Source organism: Callospermophilus lateralis, chromosome 4 (assembly GCF_048772815.1).
Source record: "Callospermophilus lateralis isolate mCalLat2 chromosome 4, mCalLat2.hap1, whole genome shotgun sequence".
In the NCBI taxonomy this organism is placed as follows: Eukaryota; Metazoa; Chordata; class Mammalia; order Rodentia; family Sciuridae; genus Callospermophilus; species Callospermophilus lateralis.
In genome coordinates, this window is record NC_135308.1 from 81,460,608 (window position 1) to 81,477,800 (window position 17,193).

Sequence of the window (17,193 nt, forward strand, 5' to 3'; positions counted from 1 at the left end):
AAAAAGATAAAACTCAAACTGGTAGTTGAATCTTCCTCCACCATTCTGTCTAGGATCTATCTGGTGGTAAAGAATTTCTCTGATCTACCTTTGTGCCATAGTAGGCTGCAAGACCCAGATTCCAGAGGGGTCTTGCTCCATACCAAGGAGGAAAGAACGCGACAGCTGGGAGGCCAAGAGGAATCTGAATAGACAGGCCTTGCCAGGCTTGTCTGCTCATTCTATTACTATTAGCTCATAGCCTTTTATGCAATCACATCTCCACACAGCTGCTCGTGCTTCACTGAATGTAAGCATAAAATAGACATTTATTTTCCCCTGTGTCTTTGGGTCTTCAATCTGAAGGCTACCATGTCACATAAATATTTGTTTAAATAAATTATATATATATATATATATATATATATATATATATATATATATATATATATATATATTTGTTATGCTTTTCTCTTGTTAACCTGTCATTTGTTATAGGAGTGTTGACCATGACCCTAATGTGGGAAGAAAAGAGATCATCGCCTTTCAGACCCTACAAAATTAAAGGGCAATAAAATTCTTCAGTGTCTAATATTGTGGCCCTAGTTTCAAGGTGAAAGAGAAAAGATTTTCTCAATAAGCTAATAAGTATTTCAAGCTGAGAAAAATGAATGTGTAGTGTTGAAGAGCAAGTTAATGTTATGTGGAATGTCAATGTTATTTATCAAATGTCAGAATTGTACTTGTTTTAAAACAGACTGTATTAGTGAAGGAAAAAGTAGCCACAGAAAAGTTTTTTTTGGTACCAGGAATTGAACTCAGAGACCTTAACCACTGAGCCACATCCCCAGACTATATCTTTATCTATATCTATATTTATTTATCTATCTATCTATCTATACACACACACATACACACACACACACACACAGAGAGAGAGAGAGAGAGAGAGAGAGAGAGAGAGAGAGTCTTGCTAAGTTGCTTAAGTAAAGTCCTTGCTAAATGGCTTTGAACTCTTGATCCTCCTGCCTCCTGGAAAACTTAAAAATGTTGATTTGATTTTGAGTTATATTTTTAAAAGATCCCTTGGGATGACTTTGCTTTTTCTTTTTTTGAGAACAGACTGTCAGGTAGTGGGGATAATGAATAGATTTTGGCTACTGCAATAATCCAGGTGAGACATAAATAAAATCTTTGGAATAAGAGAATAAAGATTCATGACTTTAAGGTCAAGATAGAAAACATAATAATAAAAATAATCATTTTTCATTGGAATGAAAAATAGTTTCATGCACAATCTCCTGAGACTTTATTGCAAAGGGTCACTTTTCTAAGAAATTAGGAATTATTTTTTATTCTTTCTTTTACACTGGAGTTGAAGACCTCAATTTTTATTTATTTTTTTCATGTCAATACCTTTAAAGATTCTTCAGTAAGATTCTTAGATTTACATTGTTATTTTCCTATGACAGTCACAAATACTTTATTTTCATTCTGCCCATGCTCACCACCAGACTCATCAGTTTTCTGACTTCAGATATGGGCTACAGGCTAGTGATTTCAAAATTTGCATCTCCCAGACCTCCAGATCCTTACATCCAAGGGCCCAGTTAACATTCCCCTAACACCAGGAATCTTAGTGGTTCTCTAACAGGCTAATTCATGCAACCTCCCTAAGGTCTCTGCTTAAATATCACCCTCTGAGGTCTTCCCTGACCATCCTATTTAAAACTGAACACTATGTCCCCAACTGCCCACAGCTTCCACACTTTATTTTCACTTCTCTATTCTATTTTTCTCCATAAAACATATAATCATCTGATGCAGCATATATTTTATTTCTCTGTTTATTTATCTACCTTCTCTATTGCCCAGACCCACAGCTTCCATAAACACATAAATCGTGAGAACAAGGTTTTTTGTTTTGTCTTGTCTTAAATCCCTGCAATAGGCCTTTTCAGTAATGATCACTCACATGTTTGTTGAATAAATAATTTAAAATGTGAATGGATGCAAGTCCAAAAGGGGAAGCAGCTAGGTTGAGCATGTCCTCCTTCCTTCTTCTGAGTTCACTGGTGAAAAAACTGACAAAATACTCTGGTGAAAATCCCTTGATATGGACATCTGAAGATTGAGAATAAGTGCCATTTACTGTGAGGAGTCCTTGCTTCCCCAATGCTGAACTATAACACCAGAGAAGCACCTCAAGGCAAGTGTAGAGTGGAAAGTAAAAGGCTTTATTAAAGGATAGCAGAGAAGACCCCCCGTCCCTGCCCCAGGAAGAAGGGGATCCAAAATGTGGAGTCCATGGGATGGAGGATTTATCTATTTTATATTTAAGGTCTTCTTTTGTACTCCTTACTTTCCTGTCATTTTTTTTATATTTATTTAGTTGTAGATGAATATACAGTATCTTTACTTATTTTTTTGTGGTGCTGAGAATTGAACCCAGTGCCTCACACATTCAAGGTAAGCACTTTACCACTGAGCTACAGTCCCAGCCCCTACATCCCTATCCTTTATCTTGCTTATTTCCCTCTATCTTGCATGTGATGGAGGGGATGCAAGTGGGAAGGCCAAAAGGTGGAAAACAGGTGGTCCGATTGAGGGGTAGGAGAGTGATCCCTAGGGTGATTTGATTAATACTTCCCTATTTGCTGGGAGCTGCTTCATTAACAGTTCTTTCAGAAGGGCCAAGGCCTTGGGGGACATTAACATTTCAATCTCCTAGTTTAGTTCTGATTTCCCTGGGCTCAGATTGGACTCCATTTTCTGAAAAACCAGCCTCTACCTCAGAGCAAAGCCTGTCCAAGGAAGGGACATGACCTTTGTCCTTGGAAAAACCCACAGAGCACTCCTAGACACATTCCCACCCTGCTAAGTTGTTTATCTACAGGAGAGATCTGCTGTGCCAGGTGTCCCTGACTCAGTCAGGCAAGGTGGGGACCCATAGCAGCCCCCTAGCAGCCCCCAATCAGCATGAGACAGGGAAATACCTGGGATGCCAGATGACCCTCCCAGTTTAACATGTTGGGAAACCATGTAGTTCACCCCTCTTGGCTCAAACCAATCAGTTCAAATGAATACCCCTTTTGTACTGACCAATCACCCCTACCCAACTTGTTCCCGTCAGTGAATGTGTTAATCATGTTTTAGAGTTGTTATTTGATTTTCCCGCGGTGGGTGATGATTTGCTAAGGGATGCTATGATGTATGTGAAGTCCCTGCCCTCTCCCAAAAACTGTATAAAACTGCTGCAAACCCTGGGTTCAGGGCCTCTCAGTGTCACCAGTTGCTGTGTGTGTGCGCGGAGAACTGAGCTAGCTTGCAATAAACACCTCTTTGCTGCTTACATCGATCTTGGGTCTCTGGTGGTCTTTGGGGGTCCCAAATTCGAGCATAACATTTCTTTATTAGATTTGATATCAGACCTGGTCTACCTAGTGCTGGGAGCCATCAGCCAAGTAGGTATGACAAATTCCTTGCCAGCTTACTCCCATGCTGTCTAGTGGAAGGACTTCTGAAAGGTGACCTTGCTCAAGGACCAGGGCAGGATCCGTGTTTAGGGTGTTCCCCCTTTAGAATAGGGCGGTTTAGCATAATAGGAGATTAGGGTGTTCCCCCTTTAGAATAGGGCAGTTTAGCATAATAGGAGATTAGGGTGTTCCCCCTTTAGAATAGGGCGTATCCTGCTGCTGAGTTCCTCTTGAGTTCTTAGGGTCAGACAGTATATTTTGGGAGACAGAAGCCCATGCGGTGTGGATTTGGGCAGAGAACATGGATTCCCCCAGAGCGTGTTTGTAGACGGCCGGTGTGAGTTCGGGAATAAAGATCTACAAGCTGTGTGGAGACTCGTGATTTGTGCCCAGCCAGAGACTGCGGCACCCTCCCACATCTTTGCCCTATCTAGAGTACTTCTAACCTCCCATGTTTCCCCTCCCAACCCCACTATGAATCAGCCTCCTTATATCAAATAAAACATCCAGTTTTTTAGGATTGGTTAATTTCATTTAGCATTATATTCTCCAACTCCATCCATTTTCCTGCAAATGCCATGATTTTATTCTCTTCTATTGCTGAGTAATATTCCATTGTGTGTATATACCACATTTTCTTTATCCATTCATCTAACTGAAGGGCATCTAGGTTGCTTCCACATTTAGCTATTGTGAATTTTGCTGCTATAAACATTGATGTGGCTGTGACTCTGTAGTATGCTGTTTTTAAGTCCTTTGGGTATAGCCTGAGGAGTGGGATAGCTGGGTCAAATGGTTCCATTTCCAGTTTTCCAAGGAATCTCCATACTGCTTTCCATATTGGCTGCACCAATTTGCAGTCCCTCCAGCAATGTATGAGTGTGCCTTTTTCCCCACATCCTCACCAACACTTATTGTTGTTTGTATTCTTAATAGCTGCCATTCTGACTGAAGTGAGATGAAATCTTAAAGAGTAGTTTTGATTTGCATTTCTCTAATTGCTAGAGATGTTGAACATTTTTTCATATATTTGTTGACTAATTTATTCATCTTCTGAGAGGTATCTGTTTAGTTACTTGGCCTATTTATTGATGGGGATATTTATTTTTTTGGTGTTTAGCTTTTTGAGTTCTTTATATACCCTAGAGATTAGTGCTCTATCAGATGTGCAAGTGTAAAAATTTGTTCCCAAAATGTAGGTCTTCTATTCACCTCATTGATTGTTTCTTTTGCTGAGAAGAAGCTTTTTAGTTTGAATCCATCCCATTTATTGATTATTGATTTTAATTCTTGTGCTATAGGAATCTTATTAAGGAAGTTTGGGCCTAATCTGACTTGATGGAGATTTGGGCCTATTTTTTCTTCTAACAGGTGCAGTGTCTCTGGTTTAATTCCTAGGTCTTGATCCACTATGAGTTGAATATTGTACATATTGAGAGATATGAATTGCATGACTGCTTTTTCCATTTCTATGAGGCATGTTATTGGAATTTTGATTGGAATTCCATTAAATCTGTATAGTGCTTTTGGTAATATTAATAATAATATTAATTTTAATAATAATAATTCTGCCTAGCCAAGAACAAGGTAGATCTTTCCATCTTTTAAAGTGTTCTTTAATTTTTTTCTTTAGCATTCTGTAGTTTTTGTTGCAGAGGTCTTTTATGTCTTTCGTTAGTATTCAGCCTTTTTTTTTTCAGAAACATTTATTTATTTATTATTAATTAATTATTTTTAATTAGTTATATATAACTATTTAAACTTTTTTAAATTTATTTTTTAGTTTTAGGTGGACAATATCTTTATTTTTTATTTTTATGTGGTGTTGAGGATCAAACCCAGCGCCCTGCGCATGCAAGGTGAGTGTGCTACTGCTTGAGTCACATCCCCAGCCCTATTCAGCTTAAATTTTTTTTTTTTTTAGTTATACATGGACATGGCATCTTTTATTTTTTGGTATTTATTTATTTTCATGTGAAACTGAGAATCAAACCCAGTACCTCACATGTGGGAGGCAAGTGCATTACCACTGAGCTATCATCTCAGCTCACTATTCAGCCTTTTAAAAGAAGGAAGTTCTGTCATTTGCAGCAGCATGGATAGAATTGGGGAACATATGCTAGATGAAACAGGTCAGATGCAGAAAGATAAACAGATGCAGAAAGATAAACCTTAGTGATATGTAGACTATAAAACAATAGAATTCATAGATGCAGAGGGTAGAATTTTGGCTATAAAACCTAGGAAAACTGGGGAGAAGATGGCCTCTCAGGAGGAAAATGTTTTTCCTTTTAAGTACTATTGTTCAGCCAATAATAGCGTATTATACATATATTGTTGTAATATTGTTAAGAGAGTAAGTATTAAATGTTCTTCCCACAAAAAAAGGGAAATATTTGAGGTGGTGACATATTACTTAGCTTGATTTAATTATTTCATGTTCTATTCATACATCATAACATCACTTTGTATCACATAGATATATACATTACAAATAGCCAATTTAGAATTGTAAAAAATTGGAGAAGGGAAGAAAAATGACCACTCAGGTGAAAGAATAAAATGCCCTGGTCTTGAAGACTAAGATATAAAAGGAGAACATTTATGGCAAGAAAGAAGAAAAGGAAATGAATGAGATTTTTATAAACTGGACAAGTAAAACGTAGCTTTACATATGTGATTCCTTGAAAATTTTTCCAGAACTTTTAGTTCTTTAAGGACAACCTCTTGGAAGGAAAAAGAAATAATAAAAGAAAAAAGAATTAAAATATCTTTGTAGCAAAGGCAGAGTAGATTTATCTGGATCACAATCTCTGCGTGGTTTGTAAGATTATAATGAAAAACACTGAAATGGTTTTTTTAGCCATTCCTAAAATTACATTATAACAATGTGCTTTAAATAAGGAAAGCTAAATGTTAATGTTAGGCTGGTTTGAGGTGCTAAGGGAACAAAGCACCAAGCAACCTGCAAGTGCAAAAAAACAACCAATCAGGTGCCAATAGACAAATAGTGATGGCACCTCATAACCACCTGTCAATTAGCAGGGTCTCCTGACCAATCCTGGAAGGACATGGATCTCAGCAAGATCCCCCAACCAATCCCAGGAGGACAAGGGACTCTAAAATCCTCCCTTTCCTGTCCCAAGCCCTCCCTTCCTGCCCGAAGCCCAATAAAATTCCAATCTGGCTGAGCCTGTGTGTGTGTAATTCCCTTGGGCCTGCTCTGCTGGACTGGAGGGTCTCGCCTGGGAGCAAATCTCAATAAAGCCTTGTTCAGCTGCTTTTAATCTGCCTCCTTTTGATCAAGGGTGCCTGGTCTTACATTTAATTGTGTAGGATTGAGAATAATAGTGTTTTATATGATTGTGTGTTAGGGAGAATTTACATAGTATAGCTCATATGTCCTATGATTTGGTTTAGTTCTCTGGATGCAAGCTGATAGAGGCTATAGGGAGACTACCAGCTGGGGTGACAGTAACGTGTCAGGCTGGGTATGCTAACTGCCTTACTTATAATTAGGCTCACTGGAGAAGAAATTTGAGTTCTATAAGTTTAGGTAGTTTCTGTCATAGGAGAAAAATAAGCTATAAGCTACACAAACACACACACACACGTACACACACACATGTACACACACACACATATATGATTGATATTTTTCTTGTCGTAAAAGGAAAGCAGGTAAACAGAATTTGTACATATGCTGTATCTGAGAGTTACTTAATACATCATGACCTCATTCTTGTAACTGGTCTCCTTATCTGTATTTTTGTTTTCCTCCAATATATTCTCTGCTCAGAAGTCAACTGCATCATTCACTTATCTGATTAAAATCCTTCAATGTCAAAGCTTCCCGGTCTCCTGCCTACCTCTTGTTTCTCACCATCTGGTCTTTGCAACTGTCCTCCAGGTCGCTGGTTTCCTTCACAGATCCTAGCTCTTTTCTGACTTGAGCCTTCACATATGCTGCTCTTCACCTTTTACATGGCCAACTTCCACCCTTTTTTAAATAGCAGTGTCTTGCAGAGCCATTTTCTTGGTTCCCCATCTCATCTATGTTCTCCCTACAGTTCTCAGAGTTACTAGTTTTTTTTCCCTCATAGCATTTGCAAAAATTATTTGTAATGATATATTTAGTTATTGCTTGCTTTATGTCTGTCTTCCCCACTAGATTGTGAGGGCTCTGAAAGTAAGAGAATTGCTGTCTGTGTTTACTATTTTATATCCAGCTCTGTGGAACAAATTGGCCAGGGATGGCCCTATGAGAAGACTGTAGCCAGTGGACTCCAGGAGTGGGTCACTTGATAGCAAGTGTCGACATTCCCTATTCTGTGTTACAATCTTTATGAAGATGCAAGGATGAGATCCTAGAGGTAATTATCAGAAAAGGAAGGACAGAGAGAAATGATAGTCATGAGGCCCACATGGAGCCTTTATGTGCTGCCTAGAGATTCACATATGGAGGGACTGGGATTCCTGAGGTCATACAGCCTGGGCACTTGGACCACAGAATTGGCACAAAGAGGAGTGATGAAAGAAATCGAGAATGTCTTGATTACATTAATCAAGGAATGAGAGCTTGGAAAAAAATAGTTTTGTTATTTATAAAGACTTTTTCCTTTATAATTTTTTTTAAATAATTTTATTCTTTTCTTGGAATGTGATAATATCTATCACATTTATCCATTAACATCTAGTGTCATATGTTATGCTTTACATAGGTCTAAAAAAGATACAAAATTTCACTTTTACTTTTTAAGAATTGAACATTTAATATTAGAGTTTTAATATGCAGAAGGATATTTAATTTAATTTTTTTTTTGGCACTGGGGATTGGACCCAAGGGTACCTTACCAGTGAGCTACATCCCTAGTCCTTTTCTATTTTTTTGTATTGAGACAGGGCCTTACTAAATTTCTGAGGGTTTCATTAAGTTGTCCAGACTGACCTTGAATTTGTGATACTCTTGACTCATCCTCTGGAGTTGCTGGGATTATAGGTATGCTCTACTTTGCCTGGTCATATTGTTATGCTCGAATTCGTGACCCCCAAAGACCACCAGAGACCCAAGATCGATGTAAGCAGCAAAGAGGTGTTTATTGCGAGCTAGCTCGGTCCTCCGCGCACGCACACACACACAGCAACTGGTGACGCTGAGAGGCCCCGAGCCCAGGGTTTGCAGCAGTTTTATACATTTTTTGGAGATGGCAGGGACTTCACATACATCATAGCATCCCTTAGCAAATCATCACACACCGCGGGAAAATCAAATAACAACTCTAAAACATGATTAGCACATTCACTGACGGGAACAAGTTGGGTAGGGGTGATTGGTCAGTACAAAAGGGGTATTCATTTGAACTGATTGGTTTGAGCCAAGAGGGTTGTACGTGCTGAACTACATGGTTTCCCAACTTGTTATCAACCACCATAAACCACTTGCATCCCAGGTATTTCCCTGTCTCATGCTGATTGGTGGCTGCTAGGGGGCTGCTGTGGATCCCCACCTAGCCTGACTGAGTCAGGGACACCTGGCACAGCAGATCTCTCCTGTTATTTGTAGATAAACAACTCAGCAGGGTGGGAATGTGCTTAGGAGTGCTCTGTGGGTCTTTCCAAGGACTAAGGTCATGTCCCTTCCTTGGACAGGCTTTGCTCTGAGATAGAGGCTGGTTTTTCTTTTCTTTTCTTTTCTTTTTTTTTTTAAAGAGAGAGTGAGAGAGGAGAGAGAGAGAGAGAGAGAGAGAGAGAGAGAGAGAATTTTTAATATTTATTTTTTTTAGTTATGGGCGGATACAACATCTTTGTTTGTATGTGGTGCTGAGGATTGAACCCGGGCCGCACGCATGCCAGGCGAGCGCGCTACCGCTTGAGCCACATCCCCAGCCCCAGAGGCTGGTGTTTCAATATATTCAAATTTAATATATTAGACTGCTACAGTTTCAATCTTAAGCATTTCCCAAAAGCCCATGTGTTGAAGGCTTTGTTATAGCCTGTGGGGTTATTGGGAGGTGGTGGAAACTTTAAAAGGTGGAGCCTATTAAGAGGAAGTTAGTCTGGGGGGGTATCCCCTTGGAGGGAACATTGGGACCCTGGCTCCTTCCTATTTTTTTCCCCTGCCAACTACCATGAAGTGAATAATTTCCTCTTCCAAATGCTTCCACTATAATGTATTGCCTTGCCACAGGCCCCAAAACAAAGGAGCCACAAACTGTCCCCTGAAATCTCTGAAACCATGAGCCAAAATAAACTGTTTCTTCTTTTAAGTTGATTATCTCAGGTATTTTCTCATAGTAACAGAAACCTGACTAACACATGAACATACATTCATATTAAAGTGTAACATGCAACTGATTATAATTAATACTCTAAGATGGGCAGAAAAATGAAATATTCTAGATTTTGATTACACAAACAGTGGTGTCCTGATTTACTGACTTTGAGAGCATTACTTAGGACTAGACAGGCAGAACTAAGAAGATTCAATCAAGAGTGTGGTCTTTGAATGAAAACCACAGTTCTGCCTAGTCCTGATCAATTAGATAGGTAAGATTCTTAACTAAGTAGAACAAATGTTGGCTAAATATCAGTTACATTCACTGAATACCTATCATGAATCAAATATTGGTTTACCATGCTATAAGTGAGGCAGGGATTATAAATAATTTTTAATTTTAAGTCCAATCAAATGGACAGTAGCTCCCTGGGTAGCCAGGTAAAGATTCTGAAGCTGTGTCTTGGCTATGGTGATTGATACCTGCCCTAGATAAAGAACAGACTGTAATATGCATACTGTATATTTGCTGTCTTGGCTTGTGACTAAAAGGCAGAAAACCCTTCATTCAAAATCTCCTTCTAGTACACAGGAACTGCAACTTGGGGCAAGGAGCTTAATCTAGTTAAGCTTATATTTCCTCATTGCAAGATTGAGGTAGTAATATTTACCACATAGGGTTGTTGAGGGAATTAAACAGGATACTATCAGAGGAGCAGTGTGGAGAATATTGTGTGAGGATTCCATTGTATGGAGTTTCCACTTCAATGAAAAGATGCTGCCCACTAGGAGGGAGGTGAGAGTCCAGCTTTGTGTCAAAGCTAATGGCCACTAGTGACAAGAAAGAAGGGAGGGGGCTGGGGATATGGCTCAAGCGGTAGTGCGCTCGCCTGTCATGCGTGCGGCCCGGGTTCGATCCTCAGCACCACGTACAAACAAAGATGTTGTGTCCGCCGAGAACTAAAAAATAAATAAATAAATATTGAAATTCTCTCTCTCCCTCTCTGTCTTTCTCACTCTCTCTTTAAAAAAAAAAAAAAAAGAAAGAAAGAAAGAAAGAATGGAGGGAGAGAAAGTCTAAGAGCAGAACAGCCTCAGAGCCTCCCAGAGGAGGGAAAGATGTAGTGAATGCTCTCCTTGACTCCCTAAATCATCGACCCAAGTGACAATATGCTTGGTCCATTGGACTTCTCTTGGAAGTTTATAAAGGGGCTGAATCCTTGATCAAGACTGGCGAGGTGATAAGGGTTCAAGTGGTAGATGGACACCTGCATTACCACTGTGAGTCCTTCAGTAGACATGTAAAGCTATGAGGAGGGCTGAGAGGTGGGAGAGCTGCTTTGGCTTGGGTGGATCTGTCCTTAATTATATTGTTGTTCTCGAGTGTACATTCCAGACAAAGACTTGTTAAGAAGAAGCCTTTGTTTAAATCTCAGGGCCTAGAAAAGATTTTATAGTCTAGATTCTAGAAAGTTCTGTAGGCTGCAAGTCTGTATGAATCTGAGCTGTATTAGCCTTTGTGTTTTATTAAAGGACACTCTGGGAACATAAACCTGTTTGTCTTCATGGCAAGTCATCCTGCTCCTGGCCAGGGTCCAGTTCTCGGTGAGAAGTGAATATGCCACTGGCACATACCCTCTCTGAACTTCCTCATGCAAATCCAAGACTGACTTTACAGGATCCTTGACATTTGCATTTAACCCTAAAATGTTTGCTGGATTTCTCTTTTGCTTTTCTCCACTCCCTAATCTCATTATTATTTGTCCTAGTATTTTCTTTTTGCTTTTCCAGTCTCAAACTGACAGCTACTTCCTAAGTCTATCTCTCTTATCAGTGTAGCAGAGGCTCATGCTCTGAGCAGGAGACGGGTCCACCAGTGAGTTCAGACATGTTTGTGTTCTGCTCACATATGTAGGCATGACTCCTAGAAATGTATTTATGGAGGAAGAAAGTCTCCTGCTGAGAGAGGTTTACCTTAAACACAATGGCAAGTCCATGAGTCAGGACAAGTATACCTCAGGAACAAAGCTAGAGGAGAAAGGCAATTCTATATAGAGCTATACCTGGAACCTCTTCCCCACTACCAAGAGCCCAGGTCTGTATTTTATGAAGATGTAAAGTAATTAGTGTAGCAGAGTCTGGCTAGATTCTCCTCAAACTCATTTCCTTTCCTTTCCGAGCTCACCACCTTCCTGGCACATATATTCTGTGTCTGAGTTCTAGTTAAATAAATGTGGCAGAAGTCCACCTATACCAGCTCCAGGCCCATTTTAACTGGGATGCAAATGATCCAATGGAGGTCTCCAAGGCCCTAAGGACAAAGACTACTAGACAGAGGAGCCTGGGTCTCTGAATATCTAGGAAAAATAGGGCCCCTGTGTTGCCTTCCCTGTTCCGTACTTTGTAACATAAGCAGAAAATGAACTTGTATTCTCTCAAATTGCTGAAACATTGAGGTTGTTTGTTACAGCAATTACCTTGCCTTAATTGACTCACCAAGTAAAAATGGGAAAGTTCTGTGTAATGAAAACACTGCATTTGATGATGAGGAATAGGCAGCATAGGGTTGATAATTTTTTTTCTTTTCTTTTTTTTATAAAAATTGATTTATATCTTTTTAAATTTTTTATGAGGATGTTATGCTCGAATTCGGGACCCCCAAAAGACCACCAGAGACCAAGATCGATGTAAACAGCAAAGAGGTGTTTATTGTGAGCTAGCTCGGTCCTCCACACGCACACAGCAACAGGTGATGCCGAGAGGCCCCAAGCCCAGGGTTTGCAGCAGTTTTATACATTTTTAGAGAAGGCAGGGACCCCCACATACATGATAGCATCTCTTAGCAAATCATCACCCAAGGCGGGAAAATCAAATAACAACTCTAAAACATGATTAGCACATTTACTGCCGGGAACAGGTTGGGTAGGGGTGTTTGGTTACTACAAGAGGGGGAGTCATTTGAACTGATTGGTTTAAGCCAAGAGGGGTGTTCGTGCTGAACTACATGGTTTCCCAACACCATAAACTACTGGGGGGGGGTGTCTTCTGGCATCCCAGGTATTTCCCTGTCTCAGGCTGATTGGTGGCTGCTAAGGGATTGGGTCCCCACCTAGCCTGACTGAGGCACAGCAGATCTCTCCTGTTATTTGTAGATAAACCACTTAGCAGGGTGGGAATGTGCCTAGGAGTGCTCTGTGGGTCTTTTCAAGGACAAAGGTCATGTCCCTTCCTTGGACAGGCTTTGCTCTGAGGTAGAGGCTGGTTTTTCAAGGATCGAACCCAAGGCCTCACATGTGCTAAACGAGTGCTCCACTGCTGAGCCACAACTCCAGCCCCAGGGTTGATAATTTTCTAATAAAATATAACATAAAGAAGAGAGGCAGTCTTCCTTAGTTTGCACTGCACTGCACTGCACATAGCTTTGGCATTCTAACAGCACGAAACCATGACTTGGCATTGACTAGTATGAGCTGCATTAAGAAACTTTTTGAAAGGAGACGGAGATGGCCATGGGCCTAGCAGTCCCACTGGTACCAATGTAACAGCAGTCTACTTTAGCCCTTGCTTCTCTGCCACTGCAGCTTATTTTTAAAATGGACATGTTTTTTTCTCTTCCTCTCTCCCTGCTCCTCCCTAATCTCAGGTGGAAAAGGATTAGCTTTCTTCCACTTTTAGGCAGATTTATCTGTCCTTGAACACACCCGCCATAGGAACGAAGTAATTCAGACTTCTGGGATAAAACCCGAGATCTCCCAAATTAACAAGCGAATTACAATTGCAAACAGAATGCATGGAATGTAGCCTTTGAGTCACCTCTTTAAAAGCCCTCTTTGTACCTGCTTGATGGGCAGAATCGCAGCATTTGGGACAGGACTCCCCTATGTTTCTCCTTTGCTAGCAAAGCAATAAACCTTCATTTTTCCTTTTCCTCAAAACTGTGTTCTGGTTATTGGATTGGCATGGGGGACAAGGACTGAGCTTTCAGCAACACCAAGATGGAGGAGTAGTGTTACGCTTGAATTCGGGACCCCCAAAAGACCACCAGAGACTGAGATCGATGTAAGCAGCAAAGAGGTGTTTATTGAGAGCTAGCTGGGTCCTCCATGCGCACACAGCAACTGGTGATGCTGAGAGGCCCCGAGCCCAGGGTTTGCAGCAGTTTTATACACTCTTTGGGGAAGGCAGGGACTTCACATACATCATAGCATCTCTTAGCAAATCATCACACACCACGGGAAAATCAAATAACAACTCTAAAACATGATTAGCACATTTACTGGCAGGAACAAGTTGGGTAAGGGTGTTTGGTCAGTATAAAAGGGGTATTCATTTGAACTGATTAGTTTAAGCCAAGAGGGGTGTATGTGCTGAACTACGTGATTTCCCAACATGTTATCAACCACCATAAACTACTGGGAGGGTCATCTGGCATCCCAGGTATTTTCCTGGTCTCAAGCTGATTGGTGGCTGCTAGGGGGTTGCTATGGGTCCCCACCTAGCCTGACAGAGTTAGGGACACCTGGCCCAACAGATATCTCCTGTTATTTGTAGATAAACTACTCAGCAGGGTGGGTACATGCCTAGGAGTGCTCTGTGGGTCTTTCCAAGGACAAGGGTCATGCCCCCTTCTTTGGACAGGCTTTGCTCTGAAGTAGAGGCTGGTTTTTCAGTAGCAGCCTGCTGGTAGATACCTGGCTCCAAGAGAAAGTCATTAAACCTAGCAGGAGGGTCAGAACCAGCAGAAATGGCCATGATGTTCAGGGAATGGCAAGTATTCGGTGACCAGATCTGATCATTCTTTGATTAAGTGGAGGACTCCTGGAGGTTTTGAGCAATACTTGGCATAAGTTTAGGGAACCTGATAAAGTGGTGGAACGTCAATGTAGGAAGAAGAGAAAGTGCCTTTTTGTCTTTAGTTGCAATTTGCAGAAAAGCAACTTCTTCTTATTGTTACTGAAACCTGGGTCCAAAACAACTTTCTGGCAGGTTGGGTTACCTGAGGCCATCCTTCCCCAGCCACCTTTGTTTTACCTTTCCTGGAGGCAACCCAAATTTAGAAGTTAGGGAGCCCCTGGGCATTTGCATTGTCCACAGGGACCCCAGTGGGTGTGTTGGCATCAAAGGTATTCACATTCCACCTGATAACTAGAGAGGAACTCACAGGTATTCTTCATGCTAAAGGCAAGAATCCTGATTCCATTAAAGTTTTTTTTTTTTTTTTTTTTTAAGTTGTAGATGGACACATACTTTATTTTATTTATTTATTTTTATGTGGTTTTGAGGATCAAACCCAGTGCTTCCCATGTGCTAGGCTGGTGCTCTACCACTGAGCCACAACCCCAGCCCAAGAATCCTGAATCTTTTTATGACTGCTTTGAATTCTTTCTTTAGTGAAAGAAAAGGGCATTAGATTTGAGAAACACTAGTCTAAGTTGTAGTTCCTATGCTAAAATGGGGGGAAAAAATGTGTCAGGGTAGGAGAGATTTCTGGAATGGAGAAGAGAAACAAAATGGAGGTGACCTGAGGGAGCTACGGAAGGAGGGACTCCTCAGCATCTGCCTCCCCCTGAAAATCATTTGGACAAAGCTGAATGATTATGAAGAAAGTGGAAATGCCATAGAAACTAGGATATAAATCTGAGGGGCTTGGAGATCACACGTATGGGATGCATATTCCTCAGAAACACTTTTTATGTGCATACATAATTTTCTGGATACATACCAGTATTTTGGGTAACAACACCCATTTAAAGCAAAGTTTTTTTTTTAATATTTATTTTTTAGTTGTATTGTCAATACATTTATTTATTTATTTGGTGCTGAGGATCGAACCCAGGGCCTCGCACCCACGTGAGGCGAGCGCTCTACAGCTGAGCCACAACCCCAGCCCTGAAGCAAAGTTTTTAATCAAACTTTATTTTTTCCCCAAATTGTTTTTTATTGGTGCATTATACTTACACATAATGGTGGGATTTGATGTTACATATTCTTACATGCACACAATATAACAATATTATTTGGCTAGTATCACTCCTCAGCACTTCCCCATTTCTTCCCTTCCTCTTCATCCCTTTCCTCTACTGATCTCCCTTTGATTCTCAAGAGATCCCCAACCCTCCCCTTTGTTTTCCTTTTTCCTCTCTAGCTTCCACATATTCCAGAAAACATATAATCCTTGACCCTCTGAGTTTGGCTTACTCCACTTAACATAATGTTCTCAAATTCCATCCATTTTCCTGCAAAGAACACCATTTTATTTTTCTACAGTTGAATAAAACTCTTGTGTATATATACCACATTTTCTTTATCCATTCATCCATTGAAACCAGCTAGACTGGTTCCATAGTTTGGCTATAGTGAATTGTGCTGCTATAAACAGGTATGCATAGATGCCTTTAATTCTTCAGGATATATACTGAGAAATAGTACAGCTGGGTCATATGGTGGTCTTTTGAGGAATCTCCATGCTATTAATCAAACTTTAAACTACAATTTTACTTTACTAAGAAGGGACACTCCTGGATTATAAGAAGGGACACTCCTGGATTTTACCTTTGATGAAGAAAATTGGACAGATTCTTTTCTCTTTTTCTCCTATCCTATGTAACCTGGCTATTCCATTCCACCTGTACTTTGTTCTAACAGCTCAAGTTCCTGTGTTCTGCAACTAAAACAGACTTTTCCTACCTCCTTCTCAGACTTAAAGTTCATTTTTTCTCTGTCTTCATATCTCTAATTAGCAATTCTGATATTAGACAAGCAACTACTGGCTGATTGTGACTTATAGTTTCTTTTCTTAGATGACCCACATTGAAGTAAACTATGGTACCTTAATTGTACCTCCAGAGAAGTGGCAAACAGTGAAAATTTTGAGTATTGTATAATGCTGAATTAACACATATTATGTGGTGCTGAGGATCAGACCTAGTGCCTCACATGTGCAGGGTGAGAACTCTACCACTGAGCTACAACCCCAGCTCCTATGTTAAAATTTTAATTGTTAAAACATTAATAAATTAACTACCAAAAGAAAGGTTAACTCTAATAAAACAGTAGGTGCCAGGCACTGTTCTAAGTATTTTACAGGTATACATTTAATTTTCAAGACAACTCTGTGGAACAGGAACTCTTTTATCCCCATTTTGCAGATGAGGAAAGTGAAACAGGAAGAGATAAGCAGATAGTGGTAGGTCTAGTGGGTAGGAAATGATGGAGTCGGGTTTTGACCTTAGGAGGCTTGGTTCCAGAGTGGATGTTTTATCACAGTCAATGGCTTTTTTTTTTTTTTTTTTTTTTTTTGTCAAGGAAAAGTTGATGGGAATGGTTGCTAGTTTCTCAGATTACTCTGGCAGGATGGTCCTATCTACAGTTCCTCATGGGGGTGAGGCAGCCTCTGAAGTGAGGGGTATTTTGGAACTTTTGTTCTGACACTAAGAAGCCACATCATATATGCAGTTTTTTCCT